Source organism: Artemia sp. Qi Xiang Cuo, unplaced genomic scaffold (genome assembly GCF_049724085.1).
Source record: "Artemia sp. Qi Xiang Cuo unplaced genomic scaffold, ASM4972408v1 HiC_scaffold_32, whole genome shotgun sequence".
NCBI classification, from domain to species: Eukaryota; Metazoa; Arthropoda; class Branchiopoda; order Anostraca; family Artemiidae; genus Artemia; species Artemia sp. Qi Xiang Cuo.
Window position 1 is genome coordinate 2,444,119 of NW_028297441.1, and position 26,630 is coordinate 2,470,748.

General features: G+C 34.9%; 1 pseudogene; it reads left to right on the forward strand.

The window, feature by feature from the left end:
• The first annotated feature begins 5,593 nt into the window (after positions 1–5,593).
• LOC148938916 (L-threonine 3-dehydrogenase, mitochondrial-like) lies at positions 5,594–18,889 on the forward strand (annotated as a pseudogene).
• Positions 18,890–26,630: the final 7,741 nt, after the last annotated feature.

Here is a 26,630-nt window from a genome sequence, read left to right on the forward strand (position 1 = left end):
TAGGTGACGTCGAAGATAGGTCCTTATTATTGCCAAATTTGTGGAGATGGGGAGGATTATTTATTTCATTTTTGGGTTTTTGCAAGGAATTAAATGAATTGAAGGAAAAAATTTTTCTAGTCGGGTATAAAAGATAAAGAGGTAGATTTTATATTGTGTAATAGTTTTCTGGATATTGAGAAGTTGGAAAAGCTGATGGGTACCGGCAAGGCCGCATCCTGGGTGGGGGGTCAGGGGTTCTGACCCTCCCCCCAATTTTTGTCCGAAGTATAAAAACGTGACAAAGTGCACCCTAACATATTTTTGTGGAATTTTTTAGGTTTTACCCCCCCCCTCCAAACAAAACTCCTGAATACGGCCTTGGACACGGGTATGGAACATAGGGACCATTTTCTGTATCTTATTTAGATATTAATTTGAATTTAAAGGAATTTAATTTTTTTTTTTGTATTGACCCTTGACCCATAAAGATTTGAAGCTTCAAAATTACCATAACATATCATACAGTTTGATACGGCTACTGTGGCCATTAAACCTGCTTCAGTTTGTTTAATTGTAATTATAATTAGAATGAAAATAGAAAGCAAACTACTCGGCGCGATTTTTCCTTAAAGCCGAAAGAAGACTTCAGGTGCTGTTTTTAGAAGAAGATTTTTTTATTTCAACCAAGGACGTATCCAGGAATTTTTTCAGTGGAGGGTTTTTCTGTGCGTGTGGAGGGGGGGGGGCAGATTGCAAGAAAAATAAAAAACGCATTAAAAATTTGTTTATATACATTTTTAAAATATTTACGAGTCAGAAAAAAATTTCGATAGGGGTTGAAACCCGGTAGCGTCCCTGGATACGGCCTTGGTTTCAATACATTTCTTGCTTTGGTTCTACAATCAGTTTAGACAAGTATTGTGGCAGGTTGAGTTGGTCTTGGTTTACCCCAAGATGACCAGGTAACTTCCTTCTATTTCTGTGTACTTAATTCGAATTTTTTAATCCTAATATATAATCATTTTTTCAGCTAATTCACAGATTGAAAAAAATAATCTCTTTCCTTTCCATAATATCAACCATTAATAAAAGAATTTTTGATTTAGTAGCCTATTTAAGTAGAATATTCCTAGGTCTCTCGAATCTCAAATAGAACCTGGGTTATGCAGAAAATGTATAAAACGAATAATACAATCCAAATGATTGCATTTATGGTAAAAGGATTTCTCATTTATAAGGATAAAACTGTTTATTTTATAAACGGAACAATATCTGTCTCTTCAAAGTAGACCCTATTTCTGTTATTGATCGTGGCGATTCCCACCTGACATAAACATGAATTATTTTTCAAAATTTAAAATACAAACTAGCATTAAAGCAATAAAATAAAAGATCCAAGGCCGAACCGACCAGCCCTGACAAAACAGAGAAATGAACATACAAACGACAAGCGGGTATGGCCAGTATGAAGAAAACGAAGTGAAACAAACAACCAACAAGGCGGCTTTAGAGTAAAAAAAACGAAAACAGGACATTTCAATTCGGTTGACTGTTTGGTTTGGATAAAACCTGACTGTTTTGTCCTAGGTACTTGGATAGGTGAGTAAGGTCAAGACAATATTCAAATGCTTGTTCATCTCACTTTATTTAAACTTTAGTTTTTTGGGGTCTAGGGGGACTAAAATGTAGCTAGGTAAGGTTAGATCACGTATTTAATATATGCTATGCTTTATCCCCCCTCCTAATGTGCAAATATATAGCCAAAATTTGTTTATAAACTATTATATTTTCATCAAATTTTGTTTTATTTCATTAGCATTAACGAAACTTCACTTTTCGCGCATTTATCGCTTTCTCGACAAGTACCGAAACATTTAATTAAATATTCCTAAATTGTAATTTATCTCTCTCACGCTAAGCTGATTATCACCAAGTACGTAGCTACGTATCACCAAGTACGTATCAAACAGTTCGTAGCTACGAACTTTGACTAAGGAGCCCTTAACCGGTCAATGGATCCCAAGACATATGAGCAACAAACACCATTAATTACACATCTACCACCTGTACCAATTCTGCCACAGCAAGCTATCACATCTGGAACAAGAAAAGATTGTATACGGCTCAGAGGACTGCCATATGAGGCACAGGTTGAACACATTCTAGATTTCCTTGGAGAACATTCAAAGAATATCGCTTATCAAGGAGTGCATATGGTTTTCAATGCTCAAGTAAGATTCTCTTTCTCTTTTCGATTTTACGGTATTGAACAAAGATTATGGGCAACTTATTAGAGTAGAAACTGACGCTAGTGTTGAAACAAAAAAAATCACCGCAATCTAGCGTATGGCGAGACTTGGCATTTTCAAGCTTGGTGATCGTTTTTTTTGGAACTTAGATCAGACACTTATTAGTACCCTAATTTGTTAAATTTTATTATGGCTGGTAGGTTGAGTAAGGGAGGATGAAGAGCTGGAGAGGTATGGGTGGGCTGGGAAGGCACGGGTGGGCAGGGGCTAAGGTGGGGTTGGGAGGGCAGGGTGGGGAAGGGGAGGGGAGTTGAGTATTGAGTATTGAAGAGTGATGGAGACTGGATTTGTTATTATCATTTTTCTTTTGTATTTTATTTATCTATTATTATTGTTAATTCAGAGACACTTGATCCTGTCCCGTTAGAGTCGATTATACATTTATTTTTGTTTAAATTATTTATAAAAACAATAAACAAAAAACAAAATTACCGACACTCATAACAATCAAACATCATTCAATAATCAGAAATCATGAAATAACCATATGACGTTATGGTTATTTCCTTATAGGTGCTTTTAGGTGCTTTTTTAATAGGTGATTTTTCCTTTTCGCAGATATTTTGACCTCTCCCCTAGATTTTGAAAATTAACTTTTTCGATTTCTTCACCGAAAAATGTGTGTTTTTGGTATACTCATTTAAAAAAAGAGAAAAATTTGGCGTTATAGGAACTTTGTGTATGCAAATTTTAGCCCCTGTTATGTGTAAAGTATCTTCCTGATTTAAATTGAGTTAATAGATTAGTCTAGCTGCCAATATTTTTGTTGCAACACAGCTTTGTTTGTCACGGAACCCAAGGAATTTCTTTGAATATAGGTTTAACAAGTGTTGTGAGGGGTGAAAGGATTCCTAGAACATATTGATACACCTGTAGAAAGACACGTTTATATTTGCGTGTTTAACCCTTAGATAGATTGAGTCGAACGTATGTATTGTACGTGATAAGTATCTATGGCTTTGATATAAATAAAGACTTTATATGAAACATCTATGGACTTGAATATCTAGCTCTGCAAAATGGTATATTAGTTTGTAAGCACCATTGAATGGACTCGCCCAACTCTTGAACATTAAAAATAAAGCTTACAACATGGTGTCAGAAGTGCTGTAATTTTTCGAGCCCAGTCCATCCACAGCAGAGCCAGTCCGATGCCATTTCTCCCAAACAGACGCCAGAAATAAACAAGATACTGGCCAGACATATTGTTACACAGGGTCGTCTCAACTTCTAAATGTTTCTCAACCGCCGCAGTTTTATCAAACCGAAGGTGACCGAAGCCTACCAATCTACGCACATCTCCTGTCGTGAAATCTCCAGCCATCAAAGAAGAAACCTTGGAGGGATCTGCATCCAGTGAAAAACATAGAGTAAGTGTGAGCCCTAAAGTTTTGTGCGCATAGGAAAAAGTTAGGAGTGCATAGGGTAGCTATTTTCTTGTATCAATTTTTTGTTTTTTTTAACCATGAATATCCCAGAATTAAATCCTGAAAATGATAATTTTGATGAAGTAAAAGCGAAAGCCTTCCTTGCACAGCAAGAATTACGAAACATAGAAATACCCCCTACCTTTGATCCATGTATCTAGATGATATCTGTATTTCGTCAGCTGGAGATGAATGGCAACACCTGAAGGATATTAAACGGGTCTTCCAATGGTTAAAGCAACATAATGAAAAATTAGGAGCAGGAAAGGTACAATTTTTTGCCCCTCAACTACATTTTTTTGGATATTCTGTAACAAATCAAGGAATCGCACCTTTAAAAAGGAAATTGGAAGCCATTAAAAATAATAGTAGACCTAAAAATTCCAAGGAACTACGATCCTTTTTAGGGCTAACTGGGTGGTACAGAAAGTTTTACATCCATTACGGTGAACGTACCACATCACTTACAATACTACTTCTGAAAGGAGAAAAATGAGTTTGGGAAGATATACAAGAAACAAATTTTCAAAATTTTAAAAATGAACTTTCAAATGAAAACTCCATATTTCTTGCCTTTCCAGATACAACAGGTCAAACCCCCTGTTATGTAGCAGTTGACACTAGTGCCATAGCTACTGGCGCTATTCTTATGGAAAAATTTGGCGACGAATTTCACCTTGTCTCGACTTTCAGCAAGGTCCTGTCTAAACAGTTTGCAAGACAAGATAATCTCTCCAGGGAACTATTTGGAATTACTCAGGCAGCAAAAGCTTTTGATTATTATATTTGGGGGAGGGAAACATATAGGCTAATAGACTGCAAACCCATCTGACAGTTTTACAAAATGAGCGAGCTTTTGTCCAGGTTATATAGAATATCTCTACTTCTTTTAGAAAATCCTTAATTTCATTTTCAGTATTTGCCAGGTAAATACCAGTTATCTGATGTTTTGAATAGACCTGCTAAAGAATCCATTGAAAGGTCTAGATCTATAGACATAGCAGACGATGAACTTGAATTTGTCGCTACGGGTGTACATTCAACCGAAGATTTGGATTTCTTAGTAATTGAACAAAAAATAATGTCCAAATTACAAGGAGAAGACGAAAAATTAAATTTAGCAGTAAAACTAATTCAAAAAAATTGGACTGAACTAGACGCCAGAGAAGCGTCGGGAAATGGTTCAGAGGGTCATAAAAATGGGACTGAACCAGACGCCAGGGATGCGTCGGGAAATGGTTCAGGGTGTCAAAAAAATGGGACTGAACTAGACTCCAGTGACGCTTCGTGAAATTGTTCATTGTATGAAATAAAAAGGATTGAACTAGACGCCAGGGAAGCATCAGGAAATTGTTCAGTGTATGAACAAATTGTGCCGGAACTAGACGCCTGGGACGCGTCTGGAAATTGTTCACTGTAGAAAAGCAATCGGAATGAACTAGAGGCCCGGGAAGCGACTGGAAATGGTTCAGTGTAGCACAAAAATGGGACAGAACTAGACGCCAGGGAAGCGTCGGGAAACAGTTCAGGGTACCCAAAACCATGGTTACTCAAAATCATGGACGGATTACGGGTGACAAATTCAATTCTCTATTATTATCCACAGGAACAACCAGGAAAACTTCGGATCAATTTAACACCAAAAATTATTTTACCTGGGATTCTTGTGGATTCTTATACAGTATTGGTACACTCAAATAAAATGTTAGGAGCTCATGGCTCGGTTGAAAAAACACTCGAAAGGTTAAAAGAAATTTGTATTTTTCAATATATAAAAAAAAGGTAAAAATAATATGTCAAAACTGTCATATTCGTTTAAAAAGAAAAAAGGTCCCGAAGTCCATACATCCAATATTAGGCCAAACAGATACTGCAATGTATCCGTTTAGAATAGTTAGCATAGACACCACAGGTCCCCTCCCACCATCACCAAATGACACTGGTGCTCCGGCCCGACATATAGTAATACTTATAGAGCAATATACTAAATTTGTCGTGTTAGCTCCGTTAAAGGAAAAAACGGCAAGATCAATTTGTGATTTCCTTAGGGAAAAGGTGATAGGATACTTCGGTTTGTTCGAGCTCTTGATTAGTGATTCTCACCCTACTTATCGTTCCGAGCAAATGCAAAAATTCCTAGCAAGCATGAATATTAAACACCGCTGCAATGAGGATGTAGATTCAGATTATTATGGGTAGGATACTCAGATCTTAAAAGGCGTGTGCATAAATATTTTACTAATTATTCAATGTTTTTTTTTTAACATCCCCTAAAAATAGTGCATTAATTTAGTTAATGGAAATTATATATATATATATGGATAACATTGATGCTGTTACCAAGATTTTTCTCTCAATAAGGAAATTGATAATAAATCATAATCAAATAATAATCATTAATCATAATAAAAATTATGTTTAATATTATGGCAGATTTTTTAATGAAAATTGGAATTATGTCCAATCCTCATTTCTAATTTTTCTTTTTTTCCTCGCAAAGATAGGCTTTCGCTACAATAAAACGCAATAAGATTTATTGATAAGTATATGTTTATATGTTTACGTGTAGGGGAAATTGTAAGTGACTGCGCACCTAGTGAAAAAAAGGGCTTTCACTTATAAACAGTGTCAACATTGCCAGTTTTGTGGCCGAGAAGGGAAGCACAGTTTAAAGACTTATCCTGCCAAAGCGATTCCCCGTCAAAACAGAACACTTTTATTTTTCAGTGTATGTTTTTAAGTGCACACTTTAATTTAGTATTTGCTGTTTGTTCTTTTATTTTTTTTTGTTTAATTTTTATTTTTGTTTTATGGATATTCTACTTCGTAATGCTAGGAAATTTTTTTTAAAATAGGTCAAAAATCTGAAGGGAAATAGCAAGAACTTTGGTTCTCTTGAAGAGGGGGGTGGATTGTAATGTATCTTCCTGAGTTAAATTGTGTCAATAGATTAGTCTTGCTGCCAATATTTTTGTTGCAACACAGCTTTGTTTTTCATGGAACCTAAGGGATTTCTTTGAATATAGGTTTAACAAGTGTTGTGAAGGGTGAAAGGATTCCTAGAACATATTGATAAACCTGTAGAAAGACAAGTTTATATTTGCGTGTTTAACCCTTAGATAGATTGAGTCGAACGTATGTATTGTACGTGATAAGTATCTATGGCTTTGATATAAATAAAGACTTTATATGAAACATCTATGGACTTGAATATCTAGCTCTGCAAAATGGTATATTAGTTTGTAAGCACCATTGAATGGACTCGCCCAACTCTTGAACATTAAAAATAAAGCTTACATATGGGTCTTTTGTAAAGACTTTAGGGTGCAAATTTACTACTTTTTGCCGTTTTAGTCTAAATATGATACCAAATAATTAATGATGATTAATGATAATTGAGTTACGGAACACACCCTTGTTATTCACAAATTAAACATTGAAAAAATATTTTTCTTCACAAAAACACAATAACACGTATTTTTGTCTTGATGTGTCCACAAAATCATGGAGATGTCAAGACAGATTGGATTACTACAGTTTGTGCCATCTACACTTGTTGCTTTATGGACAGAATCTCCAAGGACTCCCACGACAAATATCACTGTTCATAGGCCCAAAACACTTTTCTGAGTTTCCAAGGTCATATAAGTGATTACACAATTCAGTAGTTATAGTTAAATACCACTGGTCAGGTTGGGAGTGGGAGTGAGGGGGTGGGAGTGTATACCTTGAGTGAGGGGAGAGAGAACTGGTGACAACCTACTGGTGGTGCCCCTGAGAGCAGTAAGGACAAATGTGATTATATACTGATAATGTCAGTTACCGTCAAGGTATTGACCGTCCTGCCTAGTGTCTGACCATGAGGCAGAGTGTTTTACGAAATTACTACCGAGATTGGACGGACTAAATCCGTCCATACTCGGATAGACGGGGTCTCTACTTCTCCAGTCATGTTAAGACCTACATGTTGATTTAAGATTCATCAATGATTTTCAGGGGTGTGGATAAAGAGTAACGCTGTGAACAGAGTTGTGTGTACAGGGATTGTACACATATGTGTTGGCCATAAATGGCTTGGTCCTTCAGTGAGTTGTTAATTGTAAAATTAGTATTGTTAAATATAGTGCAGGACCCGATCACCTCTGTATTCAAAGATTAAAACTATAATTTATTTTAATAAAATTTTTAGACACTTGTTACTTTTTTTCTTTTAATAAAAAAATTTTTTTATATAAACTGTTAGAACTATAAAAAAATTGGAGTGTAGAGAAATTATTAATATATTAGAAAACAAAGTAAAAAATTAGTTATATAAAAAACAAATCCAAACCGCCACCGACCCGGGAAGGACTCGCTAAGAAGCCCTCAGACCTAACTGCAAATTTGACAGAAAATCCATTTTTTGTCAAAATGAAAAAAAAAATTACTGCACTATGGTAGGACTTCCCCACCGAGATGACTAAACCAGTGTAAATATACTGTTGATTTAACACTGTAAAAATTAAAATATGATATTTTGTATGCAATTTATAGTGTTCATGCCCCTTCTGTAAATGTTATTGCAACTATATCAACATTAAACACTTTTTTCTGTAAAAGCGAAATTTCATAAATAGACGTAGGCCACAAGTGGCCTGAAAGAAAGAATTTTGAACATCATAACTTATGTAAATCCTTGTATATAACTTTTTCCATAATTTTTAAAAATGTAATTTCAACTGATAAGAAAACACTTATATAGCTATAAATCGTAATCGTGTCAATAAGCTTTTGACCTACTCACATTAAATTAGACTCTAACAAAACGGAAGGATTTATTTTTATTAATCCCCCCTCCTGTCCCTGGGGGCCGTAGGTTCCAAAGTTATAACAAATGCTTAACAAAAATCGTGGGTTAGTTATTTTTCGTGTTTTTTTTGTACCCCCCCCCCTCCGTCCCAAAATGCGTATTCAGGGTGTGACAGTTTATATTTTTTTCCATTAAAAAACCCATAAAGAAAAATTTCAGTGCTTGACCCCAAACAGTTGTTTTTTTAAATCTTGGTGGGAGTGTAGAAACCTAAGGAGCAACCAACCCGGCCCTTCTCCCCACATTTCCCCCAGTTAAAGATATGAGTCTAGAGAGCCGGGGCTTGAAATTACTAAAATTTTGAGGGGGGAGGTTAAATTTTTTTTTTTTGTATTTCAAGTGCAAATTAAAATTTTTGGGTTTTTAAAAAGAAAAATTACTTTTTTCTGACTTTATATTCAAAAAAAAGAAAAAATATAATTTTATCCCCCCGAATAAAAAACAAAATTGTTAAGCTCCCCCCTCCTGCCGATGACCAAATTAATCGGTTATGTTTTTAAGATGAGAAGACTATATATAAACTTAAATTACAGAATTTGCTTTTTTAATATCACAAGCTAATATTGATTTAATTTTATTGCTGTTTAGGTACACGCTGAACTTCTAGTCGAATAATTTAATCACAGATACGGGCTCGATTTCCGCTGCTTAAGATTTCCAGGCGTTATCAGCTACGACACCAATCCAGGAGGCGGAACTACAGGTACTCTGCTTTATACCTCCATTTATTGCAAAGAGCCGCAAACTCTATATCCTATATGTACACGACTTTTTTATACCCCGAGTGTGACTTGCTTTACCTCATACGCCCCTACTACTCCCTCGTGTCTACGTTGTGCCTAATTCTATGCCCATTACCACAGCCCTGCCTTGGTGCCTTCATATTTTCGTGTATCTGGTGTACTTAAAGAGATTAATTGCATGGCCCCTGGATTTTTCAAATTCTATGCTTAGTGTGATACTATCAGCTAAATTCTTAATTGTATCATAAATTAATTATGAAATGTGTTAATGAATATGGTTTGCTATTTATCAAATTGGACTAATATAGTTGCCTTTGTATTTCCCGTCAAATGATTTTGGAAATATAAAGCCGTAGATATAAATTATTAAAAAATTATTTATTTTTTTTTCTTTTTTTTTCAAATTTAATTTTTTTTTTTAAAAATTAATTGTTTTGAATTATTTCACTGGTAAAAAAACATTTTTAAAAGAAAAAAAAAAAAATACGTCACACTGAGAGGTACGTGGAGTACGAGCCAAGAAGGGGGAGAAAATTAAAATGATACAAAAATAAACCTTCTTCTATTTTATTTATTAATAAACATTATTTAAAAATTATTTTATTAAATAGTAACTCAAATTGTTTAATGACAGTTTAGTTGTAATAAGGGAGCATAGAGAGCATGGACACTAAATTGCATAATAAGAAAATGTCACGCTTTGTGTTTACGAAACAACAGATGACTTAGGAGGGTGAAGCCCCCCATCTTTTATACAAGCTAATTTTGAAGAAATACTTTTGTCAACAGTGAATAATTTTATGTAAATTAAGTTTGTTGATTTATATTATCTTTCAAGATTCAAGATTCATTCTTTTTTAATTAAAAAAAATATAAATAAATAAAAAAATCTATTCAAAAAACTCAAGTGGATTCAATTAAAAAAATAACGAGTCCTCATAATCACGCTTTCCGACTCTCTATTTACTCCTCAACACAACAACCTTCATAAACAATCAAATTCAATATCTCAGATATTCCCCCCTTCCTCCCCAACCGAAAAGATACATTAAAAATATAAAAAAATAAAAAATAAAAAAAAAAAAAAAAAACCCCGAGATAAAACTTACAATAATTAAAAAAAAACTCAATTATTAATAAAATATATTTATTTTCATTAAATAATATATATTTTAAAAATTTTTTTAAAAGAAACACTGGAGCTACGAAATCACAGCACGTGTGGACTCATGTTACACACTTTCTCGCACTCCACATCCGGAGAAAAATCCGACCGTACTGTAGGTGTTCGTCTCACCCTAAGGGTTGAGGCATATCTCGTGTTCCTAGGATGAGGGTCCGATCCCAACTGGAATAGACTGTGGACTGGTGTTGGAAGCACTCAGGAGAAAAATTTGAAAACGATAACTGAGCACGATAAATTATACAGTGATTCACGGGAAATAAACTCGTCCATATTTACGATTATTTTCAGTTCATGTTTGTGGATTGAATCAAGCCTTTTCACGTGGGATGTGAATGTTGACTGCCAAATTGACGCACAATACTATAGATGAGGCTTGATGAGTCCATTAAAAAGTAGACGAAGGGTTTTTTGAGAGAAAGGGTGTTTCAATTTCCTGATACTCCCAAGATTACTTGAGAGCTCCAGCTCCACCGCGTGGAGGTGATGTACGAAGTATAAGTTTTCGTCAAGGCGTCGACCTAGGGACCTGGCATAGCCAGTTTTCGGTCATCTAATCGGTCCTCGAGACGCTGTTAGTCTCGAGACCTCTGGGCGAAGAGGTCGAATCCTTGAGAAGAAGAGAACGCAATATTTGTCAACAGTTATTACGCAACAATTGTGATCCATTCTAATGTAAGTTTCTTCGAAGTTTACCTCAAGCTTACTCTGTAGCTCTTACCTGTTGGTGCCACAGTAGGCCCGTATTTTGTCCTTCACGACCGTCACACGTTCATCCGCTTCATTACCGGTGATAGAAAATTCTAGGTCGCAACAGAACTTGCAGTAACGTGAAGTCCGGGTGTTAGGGTTCAGAACTCGACTTAGGTTATTCACATGAACCAGGAATAACAGTGGGACTAAGATTGAGCCTTGCGGCACACTGAAGTTGGCAACAGTGTCATTCAGCTGATCTTTTCCTCTATAAACATGTAGACTACTCAGGTAAGACCGGAACCATCGTAGAGCCTCTCCTCTAACCCCAATGTGCTCTATTTTACATAATAATAGAATCCCATGATCAAAACTGTCAAACGCTTTTTTTATGTCAAGCACAATAGCAGCTGGCACAAGTCCCAGGTCAAGTGCTTTATTAATGAATAGGCTTCGTGGTGCCAGAGCATCTTCCGTCGAGTTTCCGGGTCTGAATCCCAATTGGCGTTGGTTAAGGAATCCCTTAGCTTCCAGAGAAGAGTAAAGTTGGTTCTTCATAGGTTTTTCAAACACTTTGGAAAACACCGAAAGAATAGAGATGGGTCGAAAGTTAGATGGGTCGAAAGTTAGATGGGTCGTCCTGAGGGCCACCTTTGTGGAGGGGAACTATTCTTGCCTTCTTGAGAAGTGATGGAAACACGCCCGTCTCCTAGGAGAGATTTACCAAATGTGTTAAAGGTTGTAGTACGGACGGCAATACTGCTTTCAACACTTTAGAATGGACGCGGTCGAATCCAGAGGCAGATGCTCCTCTCAAGCCTTTGACAATCATCGAAACGTCCGTCGAAGTTATAGAAAAGCATTAAAATATGTTAGTTTTGATTTTAACTCGCCACCCGGCAGGCTGATATATATGGATTTTATTCTCATTGTCGCTTTTATTATGATCGAAGAAACTTTTAAAAAAATTTATTTTTTTTAATTAAGCTTGTTGGTAAAATATATTTAAATATTAAATATAGTACGATTTATAAAAAATATATATAAAAAATTTCAATCTTATGGTTTTCTTTTTTAAGTTCAGGTTTTTGAATTGTTGAAATAAATTGTTAAAATATATACAAATATTTTTTTAAATTACCAGCTGCTGGGCTCGGGCAATCGGCACGCATCAGGCTTCTTTAAATGGATTCCTACTGTCGCTTGTCTTCTAACCACAGATCAAGTTGTTTCGTTTCAAAATGTTAATTATTTTCTTTTAAAATGTTATATTAAAAAAAATTTTTAAATTTACCATATTTTTATGTTTTATAATTTTAATGTATTTTAAGACTTCAATATAGTCAAAGATATTTTATTATAAAAGAAAGACCAATTTCGAACAACTATTTATAATTAGCTTCCAACTTTTGGTTTTCTAGTATATGGTTTCTGAATTGTTGTAATCAATTGTTAAAATATATACACACATTATTTAAATTAGCTGTTTTTGCTCTTTACGCAATTTAATGTCTTTTCATACTGAAGTCTAGTCAAAGATATTTGATTATTGAAGCAAGTCCGATTTCTAACAACGATATGTACGGTACTAAGCTTCAGAATTTTTGTTTTCTTTTTTAAGGTTTTTGAATTGTTGTAATCCCTTGTCAAGATAGAGTAATCACCGGCACTCGGCACGTGGCAGGCTTCTATATATAGATTCTCACTGTCGCTTGGCTTTTAAAAAAAGAAACATTTATACATTTATTAATTTAATTTAGGATACCATGGCCCGACATGATAATTGGTGCCGTTTTAAAATTAAATTTTATTTTATTTAAACGTTAAATTTTTCCTATGTTTGTCTTTTGTCATCATGAAAGACATATCGCCGAACCTTTGTTTCTTTTAATTTTTCAGGTGGTGGGAAAAACACTTCTTTTTCTTCCAATGGTTTGTCTAGTCCATATTTTTGATTTTCAAAGGTATGGTAGGCTTTGATGACCTTATCCATGTAAAATCCAAAACCCAATCCTCATCGCTATCATTTTAAATTTGTTTGGTTCGTTTCGTTATGTTTCGTCATTATGAAATACATGTCGCCGAAACTTTGTTATTCTTAACAAAGGTATGGTAGGCATTGATGACCTTATCCATGTCAAAATCATAAACCTAATCATCATCGTTATTATTTTCAATTTTGACACGTCCTGATTCTCGCTGTCCAGGTTGATTTTCAGTCATTCGCTCACATGGTCAGTGTGGCATGTCTTCTAACCGCGCGTGTCTTTGCTTTTCATTTTAATTTTGACTTGCTCACAAGCTCGGCGTCACAAGTCTTCTAAACGCGTGTCTTTGCTCTTCATTTTCATTTTTGATACTTTTTTAGATTTTGATTAATTCATACAAATTAGCAATGGCGTTCGCTTTAGCGGTCCGTACTGGTGTTGTCTCACTTGATGGTCCAGTGTGTCAAATTACACATCTAATAAAGCTTGACAGTTCAGGTATTGGTTCCAAGGAATCATCATTTATAGTAACTGCAACTGCAAATTTTCGTTTTTAGGGCCTTCCAACAGACATTATATTACATAACTAACTGTTGCGTTGGAAACTTAATAATCATATTTATGCTATGCATGACATCATATAAGAAAGTGCTTATATGATGCCATATATGATGTCAAGTGAAATTATTATATGATGTACTAACATAGTACATGCCGTCATTTTAAATACCAACATTAAGGCTCTTATATAATTTTCTCTGACTTCAAATAACAGAAATCACTATTAATATGAACTGTGATATGTAAAGTACATAGACTGCATGTTGTTAGTTTAAATATTCTTCTTTTGATCCCCAAATGGGAAAGAACAGGGATTATTATCAGTTGATGATTGATAGGACAATGCCAAGTAGTTCAAATCTCTATAGTAAGTGACTCCACATTATAGTAAATATCCATAACATTAGCTTAAATCTCATGAGGAAATGACACCATAATCCTGGAATAAAATGTATTTTGGAGACAATCTTTTAATTTTGAACAAGTCAGCGTAACCTGAGCGTTAATCTAGAAGGAAATCGTAGTTGAATGGCTGGCGCGAAATATGTCAGCATTCAATAGATACGATTCTTTTTAGCTTAAAAAACGGTCTGTCTGTCTAGCCTTCTTCAGACTAGCGTTCATTATGTTTGAGCGTTTTTTGTGTTTGCTCAAATGTGAAAAAATGCTAACAATTTTTTTTGCGTAAGATTTCTCAAATTGGAAAAATTATCTTTTAAGACGTAGGTGTTTCAAAAATCTATTTTGGTTGTAATGTTTCCAAAAGTATTTAAAATCAAAATTAATTTTTAATAATTTTATCAGTTAATTTTGAATGCGTGGAAGCAAAACTGATATCTTTTAATAGTATATTAGTTTCCACTACTTTAGCCATAATGTTTCGTAAAAGTGAGATGAGTATCAAGGGCCGGAAAAAGTTCGAAGACGGGCTTTACATGGTTCGCCGGCCGTCGGCTGGGCACCCGTGATCCAGATTGTCAGTGTAAAGTAAAACATTATATACATTTCTTTGACTTAAAATTTGATTTTTGAGTTAGAAATTTTTTTGATTTTTGTTTTTTTCTCTCTCTCTCTATCTCTATCTCTATATATCTATCAATATCTATCTCTCTGTCGATCTCTCTCTATCTATATCTCTCTCTCTCTCTCTCTCTATCTCTCTCTCTCTCTCTCTCTCTCTCTCTCTCTCTCTCTCTCTCTCTCTCTCTCTCTCTCTCTCTCTCTCTCTCTCTCTCTCTCTCTCTCTCTCTCTCTCTCTCTCTCTCTCTCTCTCTCTCTCTCTCTCTCTCTCTCTCTCTCTCTCTCTCTCTCTCTCTCTCTCTCTCTCTCTCTCTCTCTCTCTCTCTCTCTCTCTCTCTCTCTCTCTCTCTCTCTCTCTCTCTCTCTCTCTCTCTCTCTCTCTCTCTCTCTCTCTCTCTCTCTCTCTCTCTCTCTCTCTCTCTCTCTCTCTCTCTCTCTCTCTCTCTCTCTCTCTCTCTCTCTCTCTCTCTCTCTCTCTCTCTCTCTCTCTCTCTCTCTCTCTCTCTCTCTCTCTCTCTCTCTCTCTCTCTCTCTCTCTCTCTCTCTCTCTCTCTCTCTCTCTCTCTCTCTCTCTCTCTCTCTCTCTCTCTCTCTCTCTCTCTCTCTCTCTCTCTCTCTCTCTCTCTCTCTCTCTCTCTCTCTCTCTCTCTCTCTCTCTCTCTCTCTCTCTCTCTCTCTCTCTCTCTCTCTCTCTCTCTCTCTCTCTCTCTCTCTCTCTCTCTCTCTCTCTCTCTCTCTCTCTCTCTCTCTCTCTCTGTCTCTGTCCCTCTCTATCTATCTATATATGTCTATCTATATATCTATCTCTCTCGATCTCTCTCTCTCTCTCTCTCTCTCTATTTTCGATGAGGCAGAGTTTCTTAGCATAAAACTTTTTTTTTACAGGATTTTCTTTTAATTTTTAGCAATATCATTTGACCCAAGATAAAACCGGACGCTATGCTATGATAGATAGCTATGATTTATTTTCTTGACGAAACATCAGTCTACAGTCCAAAGCCTCGTTTCCTTCCTCCACCCTTAATGCTGCAGGGTATCCACAAGTCTGGATACATACACAAATTTTGATATTTTATTTATTTATTTTATTTATCTATGTTATTTTCTTTCCCAGATTGAATGATGGCTCTGTTCTAAAGAAGAAAGAATTGAGTTGGCACTCTTGAGTGGCGAGGGAAGTTAACGGGGGTTAAACTTTCCAATGAAAATTTTAAACTGGGGGAATTCCAAGAATTCCTATACGAAGTTCTTTTTATTTCTCTTACTGTCTAATGTTCTGGGGCAAAGTTTCATCGGGTTGGAATTGTCTAGAAGGTCCATGTGTGGGGGGGGGGGGGTTTCCAAACAAGAAATTCACCATGAGGGAATTAACCGCGTAAGAAATTCTCCATGGGGAAGCTTTTAAGGAAGTAACTTTCCGCTGGGGGGGGGGGGAATTTAAGGGACAAGGGGTAACTGAGGGGAACGACTTTACTAAAATTTAAAAATATCAGAAATTAAGGCATTTTTCAAATGAAAAAATAACTAAAAAATACTTTCTGAAAAAAACTTTTTTGAAAAAACTTTCAAGTCCTAAAAATAACTTTTCAGACAGAATCCTCCGCAAGAAATTTTCTGGTGGGAAAATTCAGCGAGAAGGGAGTTGTCCGGTGTAAATTTTTCTGGGGGGGGGGGGGTTATTTTATGCGGGAGGAAAGGTCCATGGAGGGATTTTCCGTGGGGGCCCGTAACTTTCCATGGAGAGGAGCTAGATTTCCTGTCATTATTTAAAAAACGATCAGAAACTAAATTGGCAATAAAAGTTTTTTCAACTGAAAGTAAGGAACAACATTAAAACGCCAAGAAATCGTTACGTCTAAGAGGGGGCTTGCCCCCTATTCAATACCTTGATCTCTACGTCAAAGTTTGATTTTCGTCTCAATTCCCTAAGAATGATTCCTGACACACAAGGGCCGTTCAATTAGAACAATAAGAATAAGAAACAATATGAAACATAAGAAACAATATAAGCAATAACAAACAGTAAGAATAAGAAACAAAGAAACAATAAGAATAACAACAATAGAACAATACGAAGCATTTCTAAAAGTATTAAGAAACTAGGAGGGGGCTACCCCTTTTATATATAGAATAATTTATATTCGTTTTAATGTTGCTACTTACTCTCAGCTGAAAAAAACTTGTTTTTTAATCTAATCTTCAAACAAATCTTTAAGATCTTTAAAATTCGTATGTATCCAGACTTTATGAATACCCTGTATTATGCTGGTAATATATTAATTTTGTTTATTTTATTTCTTACTAGCCCTAGAGCCTGTTGGACTAACGGGATAGAAATAATAAACCTTACTTTATGCTCTTTTATTAGAACTATAGAATTACTTTTGCTTCTTCCCGAATAACACAATTTTAACTTTTCTTTCCTTCCAAAAACTCTAAAAGTTTCGACTCAATCCACTCTCCCCCCCCCACCCTTCTGTAGTCAGACAAAACAGGGCATTCATCTTAAACTAAGTTGACAGTCCATCACCATTTAATAAAACCTATTAAATGTTTGTATGCAAAACCCTATTAACTATTCATATATATATATATATATATATATATATATATATATATATATATATATATATATATATATATATATATATATATATATATATATATATATATATATATATATATATATATATATATATATATATATATATATATATATATATATATATATATATATATATATATATATATATATATATATATATATATATATATATATATATATATATATATATATATATATATATATATATATAATATATATATATAATATATATAATATATAATATATATAATATATATAATATATAATATATATAATATATAATATATATAATATATATATATATATGTATATATATATATATTGGCTAGCCTAAAAAACAGAAGAAACTCTCAAAAGAAAATTTATTGCATAATAGGAGCACCGGCCAATAGCCTTACAAAGTCTTACAATAGCCTAACAAAGCAAAGCAGGGGTGGGGGGGGGTCTCAAATATTTTGGGAGATGAAACAATTTGTAGTCACCACGCTCAGATTCTACAAGAAGAACTGTCTAGGTCCAATCCAACATATTTGTCAATTTTTTGTCAAAAAAAAAAAAAAAAACAAAAAAAACGAAACATCAATAACAATTGAAAATCAAATTATTTTAGAAAGGAAAATTTATGTTTTCTTTATTGTTAGAATCGAAATTTTTTGATCTTTGCCTTCATAGAGTCGAGTCCTTTCACTAGAACTACAAATAACCTACACCTCACGCATGCGAGTGGTTAGCGCACTGGACTTGAAATCCTGAGAATAAGGGTTCGAGTTTTTATGTCGCTGGTTATTTTGTTTGGAATCGGGGTTCAATGGTGTAACTCTGTAAGCTCAGATTGAGTCGACCTAGCTCTAAATGGATATCTGGAGAAATTTGGGGGGAAACCTGGGAAGAGCAGGGTAATTTGCCCCCAACAACACATTGTACTCCCGGCCGAAGGTAGTGAATCAGGAGATCGGTACCTGCGCAAAGCAGACCATTGGTCAGCATGCAACAAAGTCTTAGGTTTTTGACCTATCCCAAACCTGCTATTCTTATATAAATTCAGTAATGAACGTTAGGCCCATAGGAGGGGAGAAGGGGAGCGAAATCTCAAGAATTTCAATATTTCTCGATACGCTAGTAAGACTCCCCTAGTCAACTCGTTTTTGCCCGAAGTATGGACTTGGTTTATTTTTCAAATTGAATTAGGAGTTAGCTGGCTTTTCAATCGAACCAAAATTTACCTACCTTTTGCGCTAAATCAGGATTTGCATTGAACCATGTTTGTAACACGGTTTACATCGAATCTCTGCAGGCAAAGCTGCTAACCGCTGTGTAAAGATCTAACTGAATTTTTTTTCTTGTTTCAGCTGACAGTTGGCCACAAGTTTTTGATGATAATGAAGCACGAACGGAATGGGGTTGGGATCATGAGTATGACTTAGACAAACTTGTGGACATAATGATTACGTCATTGAGGTCAAAATACACAAGCTGAAAACTAGAAAATACCAATTGTATTCTAATTTGAATTATTTCATTTTATACACTAGAATTACTTCTCTTTTATTATATGACATTTAGTTTATTAATAATTAGGTAATTTTTTCTTCAAAGATAATCTTTTAAAGGCTCAATGAAGGCGCTTTGGGTCTTATCAGTCGAGGATGATGTTTGATGTTGCATTTATGTATATGTCTCTTAAATTTCTTAAAACTTCAAAATTTGTCTCTTCATGACAGTACCGCTGTAAAAGTGACTACATTCACCAATTTGAAATGGTAATATCTAGGAAGCACAAAGGTGTGTGACATCAAAGTATAAACTATTCACTACTATTAGTACTTACTCACTGTCAGGCACCTTGATGCGCTCGCCTTTCGGACAACATTAGAAACGAATTTCAGACAAAGGATAATGTGAAAATCTACCAAATTTGAATTCGTTAAAATTCGTTAAAATAACGAATAGCAAAATCATACTCGTCATTAAAATTTTAGCATTTTTGAGAAGTAATCCTGCAAATCAGGCACCAAGCTGCTTGAAGCCAACAGAGGTGCTTCCACCTCTGTTGGCATCCACTTTCCATCGTCCTCCTAGATATTCATGACGTGACGCAACATGAATAATAAGACCCAGAGATGGGCATTTTTTTTAGTTCGTTTTCAAAGGGAACATTACTTATTACTTAAAACTGCCTATGCATTGGAAATTAACTGAGAATTTTAAAGTAGGAATGACAATGACTATGAAGTCTGATTGCTCAAATTGGTTAAAGCGGAACTTTCACAGTCATCCGTGTGCCGCAAAGCAGCTTTTAATAATAGCAAGCGCCAAATAAAAAAATAGAAGTATGAACGGAAAATCGGCAAAAAATAAGCTAAAAGCATATGGTGCCGAACAACTTAAGAAGATGCAGATCGTGTTAGTGATCTGACAAAATTTTCACATTTTTTAGAAGTAATTCTGAAAATCAAGTACCAAGCCACTTGAAGTCAACAGAGGTGCTTGCACCATTCCTTTCCACTCCAATCTGTTCGAAACTTCACTCTTTGTTCCCACTTTAGAAGTCCAAATTTCCTTGGAATCTTTTCTTAGAATATTTGGGGGTCACCTGATTCTCCGCAGATGGGTGGCCCTAGCAAGATGTTTGGGCAATCTATCATTCTTCATCCCTAAATCATGGCCTAGCCATCTTAATCTTTTTTTTCATTATAGCCCTAGAAGTGCGATTGAACTATATTTTCATGTACCTTACTGTTTGCAGTCAAGCGAGTACTTTCCTAAAATGTTCTTTAGACAAATCCTCTTGAAAAAATATTGCATATCTTCATCAACCTTGTAAAGTCAACACGTTTCAGGGTCATACTTGGCGACTGCCGTTTCTGTGGCCTCCGAAATCCTAAAATTAGCTTGAAGACCCATTTTCCTATTCCTCCAAACTCATTTCTACTTTGAGAAAAGCACACTGTCACTCAGATAATCTACTTTTTACATCTTTACTGCATCCATCGTCTTGAATAATGTCACCTAGGCACATTCACCTGATCAATTTTCCCGTTAACTTGAGTTTCTTAGAATTTTAAGCCTAGTCTCACATCGTCCTCCCTCCAAACCATAAAAATTCATTCATTTCGCTAATTCTTTTACCAAAGACACTCAAATTATGTGCATAATCCAAATCTAAGAAAATTTTACCGTCCCATCCAGGGGCGCTGTTTGGGGGTGGTAATGGGGTGGTATCTCCCCCCCCCAAATAATGTGTAGATAAAAAATATTATACATCCCATGCCCCTTGACTATCCAGATATGGACCCCTCTTGCCCCCCCCCCTCAATAAAAATGCTGGAGTTTCGCCCCTGGTCCCATCTGATTTGATACCATACTCTCCCACGTCCTTTACTATATTCCTTAGGACAAAGTCCATTGGACGACAGGTTGCCACAAGGTTGGACCGCAGGCTTGCTAACTGTCCTGTGAAAAGGACCTAGCAAAAAATTTGACATTCAAGAATCTTCGTCGTTTTTTTTACCTATTATTTTTTAGGAGTATATTCCACCCGGGGTTTTTGCGAATTTTAAATGTTTTTTTTTAGGTAGAATATATAATGGCCCCGTTAAAAGCGGGAGTTGCCAATCCCTTGAATTAAAAAAAAAATGTCCCTAGAATATTTTCTTCAAAGGAGAACTGATGACACATTTTTTTTTACATGAAAACATGGTTTTTTCTTTTTAGGATTATTCTTGTTTTAGGTGGGGGTTAGGCTTTTGGGGCATTATTATACGGTACCAATGTGATCGCTTATTTTTTCTGATTAAGGAAGAGAAATCCGACCTGTTTGGTTACCATATTTTTATTGCAGTGTGGAATATAATTTTTCCCTGGGTGGATTCACCTCGTTTCTCTGGGTGGATTCACCTCGTTTCCCTTGGTGTATTAACATAGTTTCCCTTGTTGGTTTCACATATTTTCACTTGGTGGATTATCAAAGTGTAAATTGGTGGTTTATCATAGTTTCACGGGGTGGATTCACCTCGTTTCAATGGGTGGATTTTCCCTCGTAAGATTTTTTATTTCTCTGGGTGGATTTTCCCTCGTCCGATTTTTTATTTCCCTGGGTGGTCGTTAAATTGATTTTGGATTATTTTTGGTTAAATTAAATTCTTGTAACCACTTGCATTAATAAGAAATTCCATATCATAAAGTGTCACCCAAACGAATCAAAGATAGACCTGTTGTTACACGTATGTAACTCCTCCTCATCCCTGAAGATATTGATTTGAAAAAAAAAAAAACAACAAAAACAACAAGTTCTTTGAACTGAAAGTAAGGAGCAACATTAAAATTTTAAACAAACACAAGTTATTCCGTATATGAGGAAGGCTGCCCCCACCTCAACCTTTTTACGCTGAAGTTTAAAGTTCTTCAATACGTCCCATTCGGGTTCCAAGGCCTTTAATTTTGAGCAGTCTTTCTTAAAAAATGCGACAAAAAGTCAGATTTTAGCGAAAAGAAAGAGGGCTGAGGCGGGGGCAGCCAACCCCATATACTTAATAATTTCAGTTTTATTTAAATTTTATTGTTTTTCCTTACATGCATTTAAAAAATTTTTTTATGAATTTTTTTTTATTAAAAACAAAAATTAGGAGACAGGCCACTGGTTCCCATAAAAAAAAAACGACTTCCCTTGCTTTTCAAGAGGGGGGACTCAAAGTCTTCTCCTTAGGGTTTGCCATCCTACGGTGATTTACAGTTTATTAGGAATCCAATAAGATAGGAATAACCTTAAGGTGATTCTTAACGCAATCACTGGTGATTCCTATGGTGCTCTTTCGATCCGCCGCCATTTTTGAGGAGTTTCAAGCTCTTTTTCAAAATCCTCAAAGATAATTTTTTGCTTTAACTAAGATAAATCTTGTAATAGTTATCATTTCTGAACCTGCTCTTCAAAAACAGGTTTTAAATTTTTGGTTACTATGGGCTGTAGCTCACTTTACTAGCCTGCTGCTATTGCTGCAGTTAGAACTACTACTATCAGTTTAATGCTAATTTTCTTTTCAATCAATTTTAATGCATAAAAATATACTAATTTCAGTAAAAATAGCACTTCAAAATTAGTTAAGAAATGTTCCAACACTGACTTCCATCCTACCTCAATGCCCTTTTTTTCTTTTCTTTTTTTCTAGCTAACAAAAAACACTCTTAATAGAGTTTACTTAATTTTTATTTTACAAACAACATTACAAAAATAGCATTTCTCAACTATATTCGGCAAACAAAATGAAGTGTGACTATTTACAACACAGAATTACATAGTTAATCACAGTGAAGGCACTAAGTAAAACACTTTGTAATTATCAGGCACTTTCCAAATTTAGACTTGATTTACAGAACATACTTTGAGTAGTGTTTTGGGTAGATAGCAATGTTTATCAATCTTATCATTCTTATGTCCCAAAAATTATTCATACTAGGAAGGCTAACGGATAACAGATGCTGGAAAATCGCAGAAATGTTCACACAGAAACGGTTCATTGCAGCTGTTGAAGTGCGAAAACTATTGTAAAATATTTAAACAGGATAGGCATGGGAAAAGGCTAAATCACGCTCTAGGAGCCAAGAAAAATGTTCGAAGGGCTAGTCCTGCATTAGCCTAGCTGCGCTTATTATCTATGTTCTTTGCCCTGAAAAAGTCCCCTCGGCCCTTGAGAATAAATTCTTTCTTTTAATGACCATCATGCCCTTAATATAATCATGTCCTTTTTTATTTTATTATTTTTTAATTGTATCGTTCAAAAAAAAAAAAAAAAAAAAAAATTCAAGTGAATAAAAAGAAACCGTTTTAAAAAGCTCAGGGGAAAAAAAAAAAAACCGCCTTTAAACGTTTTTACGCATAAAAATTTAGCAAAAAACGGAGGAAATCCGGTGGATAACGCTAAAACATCCGTTTTCACGTGAAAACGCATCAGTATGAACCAAAGGTAAGTACAAGACTTCAAAAATACCAGAAACTTGCGAAACTTAAGCTTAGCTTCGCGAACATACTATAAACAGTTTTTGGTACGTAAGAATGTAGATGGCATTAGTTTTTTGTACATACCGAAAATTATTCGTGCTGGGAAGATTACTCACTTTGAAGAACTTTGGTCAAGAATATAGCCCCTTTGCGATTTTACGTTCATGCCCCCAATTATTAAAGACGATTTTTTTGTAATTTTAGCTTGAATATACAAATCGGGGGATTAAAACCCCCCAATAGCCACCTACGGCGCCAGAAACAATCCTTAATCCTAGAATATGTTTGACATTTTTAGATTGATTTTATGATATAATTTTATATATAATGCAATATATAAGAGTCAAAAGCCTCTAACTAAGTTTTTTTTCGGACTGGCCGTTCGCAAGCTACACTGATTAATTTTAATTTGTATTCACTTTTTTTACACGTCTAAAAGATGAAAATAAATTTGAATATAAAAAATCTACTTTAAGAATGACAAACTTGACGTACAAACGTGCCAAAACTTTCGATACATAAATACACAAGGAAACACAAAAGTTCTGAACATTTTTTAAACAGTGGATTCCATTGAAACAACTAAAAACCAGGACTGTTTATTTTTTGTCACTTTTCTCAGCTATGCATTTAACGTATCGTCTTACGAACAATGCACAACATTTAAACACACGGAATACATGGAAAAAAATGTAGCAGTGACATGTCTACAAAAAGGCGTCCGACTACTAGAAGGGACAAAAAAAGCTATGGCACTTCTTATAGTCTATGTTTTCAAGAATGGCAAATAAGGGCAAGAGTAGTGCCCTTGAATTAAGGGCAAATTTACACTTGAACAGGGAAAAGCTTAAAAAAAGAACTAAGATATAAATTGCAACTCATTTCTGTCTTAGTATCTAGCCTATTGATACATTTTCATAATACATGGAATATTTTAAGAATTAAAACGGTAGGGGTGGAATTGCAAATGAATACTAGAAATAGCCAAGTTTTGGGTAAAACGACTAATCCCCACGCCCTTGTCTTGCTCATTGGCAGGTGCTGGTGAAATTTGTCAGTGGGGTTGCCAAGAGGAGGGCTGAGGGTTCCTAACTCCCTCCTCGAAATTTAGAATATTCACAAAAACGTATAATTTGAAAGACCTTCTTATAGTTAGATACCAATCCCGCCTCTATACAAAATAAGATAAGATAACGAAGGAATTTGTGAAAACAGTGAATACAACCTAAGCGAATATTTCGGCTATATAATCAACAGCCGTCATTAGTGCAATAAAAAAATACTCAAAATACATCGAAGAAAATGTGATTTTTGCTAATTTTTTTTATCAATGTATTTTTAAGTAACATGTTTTTTCCCCTTTATTTTCTATTACATTGTGCCGATGATAGCTGTTGATTATAAATTCAATATGTCTACTAAGTTATTCACTGTCTTCGCAAATTTTCGCGTTATCTTCTCCTGTTTTGTTTGATGGGGAGGCAGTGTGATCTTCGTCATTATTTAAATACCCTCCTCCCAATATTAAAAAATTGGCAAAGTGCACCTTTAAGAAATGCAAGAATACCTAGAAATTGTCACTATGTAAGAGGTTTCTGTAGCCTCTGAAATTATTTCTTACTCAACCAATTGAAAATTCAGTACTTTAACTCAAGACAAGCGTATGCTCAAAGAGAGGTCTCGAATCAAAAAGGGAAATGCTCGCCAGTAATTTTGTACATACTAGACTGACGATTCTCTACACCAGACAAAGACAAGCATAAGTCCGGACAGCCCGCATTGAGGAGTTTCTGAAACAATATTTCATCTTATTTACATGACATTAGTCTTTTCTTCTTAGTGCAGTCTAAGTGATGGCGTTAATGCAATATTATATGGTATGTTAACTAACTGTTACTTAGAATTAATCACTGGACAGAGAGAGAAAATTTAAAGTAATACAATTATATATTTAAACTATTCTCTAAACTTACATTTTGAACTTCAAAATTACGAGAAAAAGTAACGTTCGCATTTTTGGACACTGAGATCTGAATTATATTTTTTATTGGAACGTCAATTTAACTGAGGCATATTTTCTTTTTTCTATTAATAAAATATAAAACAAAATTCAGAATATTACGCTTTTCTTGCACTCCATGTATAAGTCACAAGGAAAAATCCAAGTGTCGCAAAATTCCATCACGAATGTCTTCGAATTTAACCATTACACAGCCACAGCAAGTAGGGACCAGCTTCTTCCCTTAGCATCTAAGTTACATTTTAACCCCATTTTAAACAAATAATGGTAGGTTTTTAATTGTTAAACAGAGAATTGTTAATTGCTAAATTGTTAACTATTAAACAGAAGAACAGAGGGGCCACTTTTAAAAGAGTCTTGAGACTCAAAACCTTTCATTCTATTTACTGGCTTTGTAGTAGGGGCGGATCCAGGATTTTGTTTATGGGGGGGGGGAGGGGACAGGTTGATCCAATAACATTACGGGAGGAGCAAGTTTAATTAGCGCAACAGGTCGTTAGCTAAGTAAAGTAAACGGATTTAGACTCCGTTAGGGGGGGTGCGTCCCCTCGCCCCTCCCCTGGATTCGCCACTGCTGTGTAGAGGTTTTAAAACCAATCGGGATTTAAAAGGCGGAGTTATTTAGAATGTCCAGAGATAATGAATCCTTATAAAAACACATTACATATATAAACTAATCAAATTAGAGCATGATTTTTACCAAGGAAATACAGGAAAGTAATTACTTTTTTCTTTTTTTAGCTTTTCTTTTTATAGTTGGTTAATTTCACTTTCTACACAAAAAATGTTCATGGTCAATTTTCAACACCCTTCTATTTTAAAAGGAAACGTGGCACTCCTGGAAAGCGCGACAGAGTGGGTCCAAGAGCTCCTTGACAACGTAAGCGATAAAACAGAACAAGTTGTGTTCAACATCAACACCAACATTAGACAAAATCTATACTCTGCCCTTGAATCAGACTGTGCGTTTTAACTGAAATATAGAAATCTAAAAATAAAACTAGGCCATTATGTCATAAAAAAAATGGACACTTTTTTTGATATACCACTTTTTTAAAAAAATAAAAAGTACTACTGCTTTACTAATGAATACAAAAAAACAACAACAAATTTTTAAAAAAAATATATCAAAAATGTAGTCACACATAAATTTTGGATTATACTGAATGGGAGTAGAAATTTAGAGAAGAGAGAAATAAGGGAAAAGTTAAAAATAGTTAAAAAAGAGAAAGCAGAAATAGAGGTCAAAAAGAGA